The sequence below is a fragment of the Aphelocoma coerulescens genome, chromosome 8 (genome assembly GCF_041296385.1).
Source record: "Aphelocoma coerulescens isolate FSJ_1873_10779 chromosome 8, UR_Acoe_1.0, whole genome shotgun sequence".
Taxonomy (NCBI): Eukaryota; Metazoa; Chordata; class Aves; order Passeriformes; family Corvidae; genus Aphelocoma; species Aphelocoma coerulescens.
This window is the reverse complement of record NC_091022.1, coordinates 4395228-4407186: the sequence shown is the minus strand read 5'-3', so window position 1 is coordinate 4407186 and position 11959 is coordinate 4395228. Positions and strand designations below refer to the sequence as shown.

Here is an 11959-nt window from a genome sequence, read left to right as displayed (position 1 = left end):
TGGTATAAAATTATTCTCATTTGTTGAAAAGTCACAAGTCAAAGTCACATGAAAAGTCAGTTTCTTGCCAAAAAAAGCTGGGAATATCAAGCCGTGGGCAACTTGGTCTGACCCCAGAGCTTCCTCTGCTTTGAGGTGGAGGTTGGATAGGAGCCTCCTGAGGTGCCTTCCAGCCAGTTCTCCTGTGATCCTATTGTTTTATGAGGCCAGACACCATAGCTACAATAGCGGCAATTACAGGGACTGACTTCTCCCTTAATATGAAGGTTTCCCCCGACATGCTGCACTTCAAGCACTCGGGATATTTCAGGATTGTGTCTGAAACTTGCTGTTATTTTAGCCCTTTATGTTGGTTTCCATAAGTGCCATGGGTGGCTCGGCCACAGCCCCAGAAAACCACCATGTAGGTGGAAGCACAGAGAGAAAGAAGGGAAGGAATATCAAGGAATCAAACACCTGATTGAGAACTCCCTTCAGAAGTCCCTTCTGGTGCAAATTTTTCTCATTCGCAGTGGAAAGTCCTCCAGAATTATTACGTATTTTTTATGGCATAGGGGAAATATTTCCATGTGGGAGTGGGGAAGTAAGGGCAGGGGCAAATTGGCTTAGAGGAAATGCCATTTTTCTGCAGCCCTGATAGATCTGATTAATGGTCTTAGAGGAGTAAAGTGGAAATAAGGAGTGCATTTACTCTGCCAGATGTCAATGATAGGAGGCACCAGCCTGAAAATCCTGCTTTAGGCAGAGCCCCAGCTAAACCATGTCAGGATATGCAATGGATAAGCAAATGGCTGTTTTTCACTAGGAGAAATCTTAATAGCAAGTTACAGTCCCCCCTCACCTCATGGTGCTAATGATTTTCACCACAGGAGGAGAGAGATTTTATCTTGACAAGAGCAAATGTCAGCCTTCCATGGAACACCTCGCGTTTGTGAGGCTGATCAAAGAGGGATTTTTCTCTGATACATGGTGAAGTGTCTGGAAGAAAATAGTGGGTTTGTGTGAAGCAGCTGACAAAATACCCCTCTTTGTTTACTTAATTGTGTGTTTGTCCTGATATTCCCACTCTCCCTTTTCCATGGTTTGCCTGAAGCTGTGCCCTCTAGGGTACACTAAGAGGCCCCCTGTAATTTGGCATGGCTTCCCTTACGGTTCTGCTTCAGAGGAGAGCTCTGTGTGCTCAGTGCCTCTCAAGGCCCTTTTCCACACCCGGTCATTGCCTCACCACAGCCCAGGGCTCGTTTCCCCTGCGGAGCAGCTGCGGGAAGGGAGGGAGGCCAAGGAGGCAGCACGAGGTCTGGGGGCTCCGGCAGCTCTGGACACACACACGGCACATGGGGGCAGGGACGCTGCAGCAGGCAGCTCTTAGTGGGCTGAAATAGCTTGAAATTAGAAAAACAAACTTCACATCAAAGACAATGGAAAGAGGTTTCTTAACCCATTCCAAGGTTAGTTGGTGGGGCACCCCACAGCACAGGACCTGCAGTGGGTGGGGAAGAATGAGGGATGGTGGAAAGCAGCTGCTAAACTTCCTTTGTCCCAGGGGGGGGGAAAAAAAAAAATCATGAAACTCTACCCATAATTTTCTTGAAGAAACAGGATTAAGACCAAAAATAATTATATGAAATAACAAGAACAGTCATAATATATAAAAAAAGCTTTTTATTTCTCCTTGCGTCAACCAGAAGGGAAGAGGAATTTTTGACTTTTAGTTACTCAGCTCCTTATCAGGAGTCTGAGTTGTTTCCTTGACCAGGGAGAAATTGGAGTTTTGATAATCAGAACTCTGGGAATTCTGTTGGAAATACTGGAGTTCCCCTGTTTGCGGGGGGTTGTGTTTATTCCAGCATTTGCTATCTGTAAAACCACAAAAATTATAACCAGAGCCGTTCCCTGGGAATTGTGCTTTGGAGAGATTTAAAATGCTGAGAAAGAGAGTCAGAGATAAATCTTGGGTTTGCAGATGCCCCCTGCTTGGCAGAGTTCAGGGGCAGCTGATCAGGCCTGTGAGCAGCACGTGGCTCCACACAAGTTTGTGGCTGGAGCAGAGCTGTGCCAGGGAGACGGTGGAGCAGGAGGACCCCCAGGAGTGTGGCTCACACCTGCCCTGGGCACTTAGGGTCACCTCTGAGCTCTGGGAGCTCTGCTCTTCTTGTGCTCAGCAGGGCATCTCTTGGACACTTCAAATCAGTACATTTGGGGGATTTAGAGCACAGACAAGGGGGTCAGACCCTCAGCCTTGCCAGTCCATCCCCAGTCAAAGGGGAAAGGGTAACTAACTCGATGAGAACAATTTTATTAATGCTTTTGTCACCTCTACATGTCTCCAGACCAACACTGAGCTCTTCTGACACATTTCAGTGTCCTTTCCTACCAAGAGATGAGGTGGTCTTCAGACAGTGGTTGACATGGAAGACAAAAGGACCCAAATAATGGCACCATCATGAGTTCACTGCATTTTTCTGGTTAATGTTCCCTCAAATGGGCACAATGAGGACGCGGAGGAGGAGGCTGCCACATCAAACAGGCGCTTTCTGAGCTGGCAGTCCTAGGCTGGCTTTCTAAACATAAACTCACCCTTCTTTGTGACAGCCCTTACAGGACAGCACTACCCTGCGTTTTTCCCTCACAAATGAGACAGACCACTGGGTCATCAGTAATGGCCAGAGTGGCTCAGTCCCTTAGTGCATCACAGCAGGGGACCAGTAAGATGATGGAGAAAATGAGGTTTCTGGCTTGCTTTGTGCCAAGGAGTGGCTTGCTGTCCTCTAATTGTGGCTACTGCTTTGCCAGACACTGAGGAACTTGGTTAATACAATGTGAATGCCACCTACGTGCCCCTCACTTGTGGAACAGTATCCTTTGGTTTGCTGCACTTTGAGGAGGTCTCGGCTGAGTCATTTAAGCCTTTTCTTCCCCCCTTTATCTTTGCTTTTTTATGACCACGTTTTTCAAAGAAGTGAGTTCCAATTTAGGCACTGAGTTTGTGCAAAGCACCAGTGTAAAAATGGGTCTTTGGAAAGAGCTTGACGTCAGTGTGGAAGTGAAACTCAGTCTTGTCTTTTGGTGTGTCTGGAGAAAAACTGGTGTCTTTGAGAGGTGTCGTGTTGAGAGTGCAAGTTATGGGCGAGCAGCAGCTGAGGTTTGAGCCTGTCAGATTCTCCCCCTGACTCACTGTGAAGTCCAAAAGCCCAGGTGGCAAATACCTTTCTGGGTGTTAAACAAAGGATCATAGAATCATGCAATAGTTTGGGTTGGAAGTTTAAGTTTCATCCAGTCCCACTCCCTGCCATGGGCAGGGATGCCTTCCACTATCCCAGGTTGCTCCAAGCCCTGTCCAACCTGGCCTTGGACACTTGCAGGGATCCAGGGGCAGCCACAGCTTCTCCGGGCACCCTATGCCAGGGCCTGCCCACCCTCACAGGGAACAATTCCTTCTTAATCTAAACCTGCCCTCCTTCAGCTTAAGGCCATTCCCCCTTGAGCAGGAAACGATGCAGCAAATAATAAAATGCAATTTAGACATATATTTCAGTGTATTTCAAAACACCTCAATTTTAAGTCCATTAAAGCAAAACAGAAAAAATGTGAATGAATGGAAGAGAATTTTACGGTCTTTAATCATCACAAAGGGCAAAAGTGATAGAGATAATACTGACTCGAAATTCCACTTTTTAGATGGAAGTGTAAACGTGGACCAAAGGGAACGGAGTGATCAAGAAACACCTTGGTTGACCTGGCCGAGGTTCACATGGCACAGTCACTGCTGTTTCAACACCCATCCTTTCAAAGACAAGAGTCAGTAAGTGAAAGTGTTACACCTGCAAATGTTCGCGAGGTACTTGCAAGGAAAGAAAGTGTTTTGTGGTCACACCTGCTGAATCAAACACCTTGCGGAAGGCATATTCCCACAGGAACACCCACCGCCGCGACAGCGAGGTTTTTTAAAAACAAGGGATATTTTAATGCAATTTCCATTTATTTGATTACAATTTTCTGTCACATCAGTCGTTCGCTCCGGCTCCGGCCGAGCGCTGCCCGCCCGCCCGCCCGCCCTTCTCCCCACGGCAGCGCCCAGGGCTCCTCCGTCCCCCTCGGCCCGGTCACCGCAGCGCCCGGAGGGACAGAGCCACCACAGCCCCTCCGCTGTCCTCCTCAGACCCCCTGTCCTCTCTCCCACCCGCTGCTCCCCCTCACGCTCCCTGTCCCCCTCACATCCCCTGTCCCCCACCAACCCAGGCCAGCGCCGGGATCCTCCTTAAGAGGCGGTGGCGGCGCGGGCCCCTCCCCGCCCGGAGCGCGGAGCCGCCCGCGGCGGGAGCGGGACGTGCCTGGCGGAGCCCGGCAGCCGTAAGCGCGGGGTGGGAGCGGGGGCAACGCGGGGTGGGAGCGGGGCCGGGCGCGGCTGGAGCGGCCGCAGGGCGGGCGAGGAGCGGCGCCGGGGCCGGTGCGGAGCCGCCCCCGCGGCGGGACAGGACGGGCCGGGCCGGGCCGGGGCCGGCGGAGCCCCCGCGGGGAACGGTCCCTGTGAGGACACCCCCGGCCGCGCCCGCTCCGCTCGCTCCGCAGCGAGGGCTCCGAGAGGTACGGGGGAGGCAGCGCGGGGGAAGCGGGGTGGGAGCGGGACCGCGGGGTCCCTGCACAGGTCCCGCAGCTCCGTCCCCAGCCGGGGCGGGGGTGCGTGCCCGGCCCCTGTCCCCGCGGCTGGCACCGGCACGGGCATGGGCACCGGCGGTGAAGCAATCGGCCGTGAGAGCTGTGGGGAAGTGCGGCAGGGCGGCTGCAGAGGGAACATTTCGCAAAATGCCTGCGAGAGCAGCTTTTCTCTTGGGTCTGATGTGAGAGAAATGCCTGTAAGAGTTCCTGGCCACAGCCTTTAACAGGTTCCTGTTCGTTTACGTTTGTGTGATCATGGACCAAAATCGCGGAATGGTTTGGGTTGGAAGGCACCTTAAAGCCCATCCAGTCCCAACCACTGCCATGGGCAGGGACACTTTCCACTATCCCAGGTTGCTCCAAGCCCCGTCCAACCTGGCCTGGAACACCCTGGTTTTCCTGGGTGTTCCGTGTGCCTCTTTGGGACCAGGCTCCCGCACTTAACAGGAGCGGGGGAATCTGCCCTGTCCGGCCTCTGGCCAGTCCTGCTGCACCAGTGCAGAAGCTGCTGCCTCAGTGGTGGGACCAGTTCGTGTGCTGGTGGTCGTGCTCCCCCCAGCAGCTCAGGGGTTTGCACTGGGGTTTGTCCCCTTTCCTGGGGAACTGGTGTGAGCTGGGGCTGCCCAGAGCTTGTCCACGGGTACCTTGTGCTTTCCCTTTGGGGAAAATCCCTTCGGCTGCCTGAACTGCTGAGTGTGGAACTTGCCATGTGGATGATGGGATGCAGACTCCCGGTTAAAGCTCCAACCCCAAGGGAGGAGCAGTGGTGTGGGTAGGACCTTAACTGCAGTGGATGTTCCTGGCAGAAGATGCTGTTCCGCACCTCAGTAGGGTGAGATGCACATGAAACTATTGATGCATGGGATCAGCTGTTTTGTGGTTACCGAGAGTTGTTCAGCCTGCTCAGGATTCCAGACAGAAAGCATGAATCTAAAACTATGTGCTTATTTTAGTTCCTTTTTGTTAGTGAGAGGTTTTCAATATACAGTGTAGAGATAAGTGCTCTTCTAGCACTGTTGTCTCTCCAAATCTCCACGTTGGCCCTATCCACCTTTCTGCACTCTCTTGTTCCCCTATGGTGGGGATCCATAACAAAAGAGAAATGCAAATACTGATTTATGCTTGAATCACATAAATGAATCTCCTCCTGCATGACCAGTCAATCTGCACTGGGAAAACACCAGTTTGACTCTTGGCACCAAGTGCGGTTTATGATTTGTTTTTCTTAAAAAAATTAGAGGAAAAACTAAAAAAGAAAGGGGAGGGAAAGAAAAGTTATCCAATGCTGCTGCATCACTAGGGTTGCATACTTGATTTCATCTTAACTTGAATATGTTCCACTGAACATTGTTATCATGGGTATAATTTTCATGACACTTTGAATAGGTTGCTTTTGCCAGTTGGCCTAAACCAGCTAGTATGAGAAATATTTCAGGTTTTGCCTTAGTTTTTCCCTTCAGTTCGTGAATTTTCATCCTACAAAGGGGAAAAATAATGAGCATGGGGTGAGCACTGAGTATTTCCCTCAGAGGTATTCCTGCAAAGCCATTGAGCAAACTTCACTGACACTTCGGATAACCCCAGTTCTTCCTGACAATGCCGAGGGCTGAACCCAAGTGCAATGCAGCAGTGACCTTCCAGATGCACATTGCTGCAGGAATAACGGGAATGGCTCTGTCGGAGTGTTCGAATTGATGTGCAACATCCAGGCATGTGGCAACTTCAGTGACTTCCATGTAGGCTGGAACAGGACAGTGTTGGCAGTGGAACTGGAGACTTGGGAACTGTGAATTCGAATCACGTGAAGTTAATTGAATGGCTTGGGCTGGAAAATACCAGGGATAGAAGCAAGCAGCATCCAGAGAAAAAAGTGTCTCCCCCTTGTACCCAGAAGTTCAAGTATATGAAAACTGACTACAAAATATGAGAAAATACTTAGTTTTCCATGGCAAATTTCTAGTTCAAGAGGTAAAAGCTCCGAGTGTTGTATGGTCTGTGGTGAATGTGTGGAGTTGAGAGATTAAATTCCAATTTACTTTTTACCTGACACATAACACTGCTGTGGAGCAGAGTGTCCCTATCCTTCAGGGCAGTTCCAAGGAGGGGGAGTGGCCTTGGGGGAGCAAAACTGAATTCTTAACTAATTGTTTAGTTGACATTGATGAGCAAGTACCTGTCAAAAATATTGGTGCCTTACAGTCTGGACATCATTTAAGCAAGAAAAGCAGGTCCTTCCCTACAGCTCTGGTTCAGCTAGGGGTTCAGCTTCCAGTTAAGGCCTGGGGGCCACACAGGAGACACACTTTTAAACTGACTTTGCAACCAGTCTGGTTTTATTTCATTTATCTCTCTCTAAACAGAAGCTCCACATAATTGGTGGAAGGATTTCTCTTTGATTTCATGGGAACGGGCAGCAGGATCTTGCTGCAAGGTGATGAACTCTTGTCTTTGTTTGCTGTGGCACTGTGATATAACTGTGTCTTTCTCAGTAGTCTGAAAAACAAATCCCAGAACCTGCCTTGGTAATGGAAATTACCTCATCACTGCCCTAGGTTATAATAACGTGATGTAGTAACAGAATACTTTCAAAAGAATTCTTCCTTTTTTAAAAATAAGAAAAAAAGCAGCCCCTCACCACCTTGGTATTCAGACTTTCCTGAGGGTTTTCCTTTACTGTTTACCTCAGAGAGATGACCCAAATTTCCTGACTGTACCAATTTCCAGTAGCCTGTGTGTCAACGTCTGGAGCAGAGTTACTCAGCTCATGAGGCAGGGATGGGAGGTGGGCTCTAGGACAAGGGAGAGTGGTCCCCAAAGCAGGACCAAACAAAGCATCGAGAAGCTTCCAATATTATTTTCTTTTTTTTTTTTTTTAACAGATTATGGGGGAAGTAAAAGGAAGTAGTGAACATTTAATCTTTTCTCTAATTTTTAAAAGTGAAAGATATTGTGGCAATAACTGCAAGTGAAAATTCTTGGACTTTTTTTAGGAATATCAATTAGTTCTCCAGCTTGAACACATTGTGGAGGTGTCCAAGGCCAGGTTGGACGGGGCTCGGAGCAAAGTGGGACAGTGGAAGTTGTCCCTGCCCATGGCAGGGGTGGGACTGGATGGGCTTTAAGGTCCCTTCTGGGATTCTGTGGTGTTATATAGTATGACACAGTTCCTGTAAAAAATAAACCCACAGTGTTGGTGAGGGGAAAACATCAGCCATATATTGATAGATGTACAGATTTGATTCATTTTCTCACAGGTTCATTATGGGCTGTCAGCAGTGGTTTTTCCTCAGCCTGGGCTGGTCCTGTCTCAGCTGGCAGCTGTGCTAGGGGACACAGACACTGCAGCTTTTCTCCCAGAACATTTTCCTTTCCCAGAGAGTGGGTTGTGGGGATGACACTTCCGTCTCAGACCATGCTTTTGCTGCGTGCTGGGAATTCCAAGATTCTCAGCACGGTAGGGAAGGATGTTTTTAGGATCTAGACTGACAAACAGCTGGAATAGGAGTCAGTGTGGGAGAGTCCCAGACTCTTAAAGTGATCCCTGGAGGAAAAACAGGTGCTTCCATGATAAAATCCATGTGATTCTAAAGAGAGATCCCCCAGAGCACAGGGATGATGTGCTGGGAGTGCCCTTTGCTCTGTGTGAGGGGCAGAGTCCCTGGGGATGGTGTTGGAGCTGGAATGAGTGGATCCTGCCTGTGGTCTCTGAGCTGGGCTGCTGTCCAAGCCCTCTTTAATTGTGATGGTTAATCTCCTTCCAGATGAGTGGTAGCACAGGTAACTTGGAGAGAAGGATACAGAGCTGCTTTTTCTCTTGATAAAAACATTGCTTCAGCTTAAGATGCTGAAAGTGTATTTTTCAAAGAACAGCTTAGCCTGCAAACAAAAATCTTTGTTTTTCCATCCTTCCAGCTTCCCTAAATATGCAAATTTAGGAAGGAGACAGAAAATACAGGGTCAAAAGCTTCCACATACACAAGTTCTGAACTATTTGAGATGTATCAGTCACATGTGTGTTTTCGTGGTTACCTGATAGTAAAGCTGTTGAACTGACTCATCTTTGATATTCATCTCGTATTTTCCTTAGAATGATTTCAGCATAAATCAGTAAGACTCTTAATTTCTTTTCCTACTAGTAATATCAGTGCTCATATCCTTTGCCAAGTTGTTTAGGAATGTGCAGTTCTGTAATAAATGATCCTTTTATATTTACTGGGATTATAAAGGCCCTTGCTTGTGCACACACAGAGATCTTACAGTAAGATCTGTACAAGTATGTATTTCTTGTGGTAAGTGGCAGTCCCAGCCCCCAAGGAATTGCATTTTATTAAACATGCACGAAGGACAAGACTGGTAAGTGGAATGTTGGAATAGATGGAGCTGATGGAGTAAGAATTGGATGCACATTGTCCAGGCTGTCTCATCCCATCTGCTCCAGTATGGCCTTGGCCATACTATTAAATAGAAAGATTTGGCCTTACAGGTTTGGTGCGAGGTTACTTTTGATTTGGTGATGCTTTTTTTCCCCCCTCCCCATTACCATGTCTATTTCTCAAGGGTAGAGATTATAAATAGGGTTTGATTCCTAGAACTGTGTTACTCATGCATTTAACTTACTGCACTGTCAAATGGATGCTAAAAACAAATGCCCCCAAGCAGAGGTTTCATTCTGTCCCATCTCAGGGGAAAGCAAACAGCACCTGTGGGTGATTGCACTGAACAGGGAGCAGCTCTGGCTGGGGCATGCTCGATCACTTTGCATGCTCCATCCCAAAAACTGTCCCTTTGGACCCCAGATGCAAAACTGGAGCTCTATGCAAAGCCAGCAGCTGCTGCCTCATCTGGCAGTCCTGGGAGAAACAGCATAAAACTACATTTTGGGGAGAAGGTGGTTGTAAAGCGGTGGAATGTAACTAAGTAGAAGCTTTCTGGTTGATTGCCTTGTGCTCCATTTTTCAAAACTGGCCTATAATGGAGAATTTTAAAAGACTTTTGAGGTGCATCTGTTCTTTAATTTCATAAATATGGGTGTGTGTTAAGTGAACATTGCAACAGTGGCCATCTCTTGTCCTAGATAATTTCTATAAAATACAGAACCAACTGTTCATGTGCTGCTGTTTTGAATCCTTTTCCTCCTTAATCCACAGAGAATGGATAATGAGTTTCTAACCACAGCACTGAGTGTAACACCCCTTTATCTCCTGATAAGGGCAGGACTCTGTAAATTTCACAAACCTGGTGTTTGGGGACTGTTGTATTGTGAAGAGAAACTAGTTCTCCCCATGTAACCAAAGCCCTACAGCTGTGACTTAAGGACAGTGCTGGTGAAAAACCTGCCACAAATGGGAACAAGAGCTTGTGCAGCATCTAAGGGAGGGTGCTGGGAAGCAGGTCCTGGTTTCCCTAAATCTGGTGTATTTTTATGGGTTTTTGTTTGTTTCAGGGACAATACTCTCCGACTCCTTGCTTTTCCCAGGCACTATGAGGTTCCCTTAGGGAGCCACTGTGAAGCCTGTGCTGATGGTAATGAGAACCAGCTCTTTGCTAATGGCAAAGCCTGCCAACATCTTGCATTTCTCTGGCATTTTCCACTTGGAATAGCACATGTCCACACAGGCTTTTTTGATGAGTGATTACATTCAGCCGGGACATGCTTCCAAGTATTATTTTGATTTTGATACTTAAATTCCTTTTTCCAAGAATCCCAAATTCATTAACTCAGTGTGCTCTTCAACTCCCCTGTGGCCTGGAGAACACAGGTTAAATTTTTATAAGGGTGTTTTTGATATAGAGAAAATTAGATTGGCTGTTAGGAAGAAATCCTTCCCTATGAGGGTGCCCAGAGAAGCTGTGGCTGCCCCTGGATCCCTGGCAGTGTCCAAGGCCAGGTTGGATGGGGCTTGGAGCACCCTGGGACAGTGGAAGGGTTGCACTGGATGGGCTTTAAGGTCACTTCAAATCCAAACCTTCTATGATTCTGTGAAATTAAATGGCTTCTTCTGAGGCATTAAGTCAAATCCGAATCAAAGTCACCATCTGAAAGGAATGCTGTGTGCAGGGGAAAGTTGTTCTCCCACAGCTGAGAGTGACCTTTACTGGCCACTTAGTGGCTGTTTATATTTGACTGCTGTTTTGGGTATAAATGGGGTTAAACTCTCCCCCAAAGAGTTTTATTTAAACTGATGTCGTTTTCTTCTGATAGCTTAGTGCTTTGACAAATTGACATTTTCTTTACAAAAAGTCTTCTTGAAAAGTGCTCAAACACCTGTGCTATATAATCTCTGCCCTGTAATGTGTCAGTCATTTCCCTTTTACCACAGAGCCAACACGTCCATGGGCGTTTAATATGCTGAGAGAGCGTTTGAGTTGGCAAAGGAGGTAGTAAGCCCTCGGTGTCTTAAGAAATAGTTAAATTAGAAGCTTAGGTAGTTTGGTAACAGAGTAGTCATAGTTCATTTAAGTTTCCTGAACCAATCCTCTGTGCCTCAGAGAGAAGCATGAAAGTCCCCCTTGTGTCCCTGATTTTGCAAAGCTCTTTTAACAAGGGGATATGTAAATTTGGGATTTCTTCCTCCCTTTTACTTTTGAAGTCATCGTTTGTGGCTCCTTAGTGACTGAGAATTATTGTGTCACACTCCTGAAGGCCATGTTTAAGTTGCTGTGTTTTTATGGGTTTTGTTAGTTCTGTGGTTTTTTTTCTGCTTTATGTAACCACTGATGGAATTAACCTTCTGGTACTGGTAGAATCACATTACAGTAAAGAGAAAATTATTTGTTTTTTGCTTATGATAGAGAAAATTTTCCAAGAGTTGTATAAAGATGTTATTTCCAGTTTTAATCTATGTCCAAAGCCTTAGTTGGGAATGTTGGGCATCAGTTTGTAGTGGCTTCAATCCTTCCCTTCATCCTCTCAGGGCTTGGCTGTGTGAATAACAGTTACCTAAAAATGAAGTGGCACCTGATTCAAAGCTTTTTTCCTAAATCAGCAGGGGTGGCACTGGAGCTTATGCCACAGCTCAGTGTTTTCACTTGTTGGCATTCTGAATCCATCCAAAATGGTGGGGCAGAAAATTGAAGTCCTTGGAAAAGAGCAGGAGCACAGCCTTGTTGGCTGGGCAGGGCTGGCAGAGCTGCCCAGGGAACAGAGAGCTTGGGGAAGTTGTGAGAGCCACGGCACAGAAAGAGGAAGCCCAGGAAGAGGCAGTGAGGCGCCGCTCCCAGTGTGGTCTCCGGGCAGGAAGGTGCCACGGCTCACCCTCTCCAGCAGGACAGGAGGGTGGAGCAGAGCCCAGCCAAGGCTTGT

General features: G+C 47.6%; 1 protein-coding gene across 2 annotated transcripts in view; it reads left to right on the top strand.

The window, feature by feature from the left end:
• Positions 1-4299: 4299 nt before the first annotated feature.
• PLA2G4A (phospholipase A2 group IVA) overlaps positions 4300-11959 on the top strand; it is a 71327-nt gene continuing 63667 nt past the window's right edge. The window contains exon 1 of one of the 2 annotated variants that reach the window (XM_069022771.1): positions 4300-4350. The gene's annotated coding sequence lies outside the window, so the exon portion shown is untranslated. Of the gene's footprint in view, positions 4351-4423; positions 4585-11959 lie in introns of those variants that run through there. The other variant, XM_069022770.1, reaches the window with a different exon arrangement.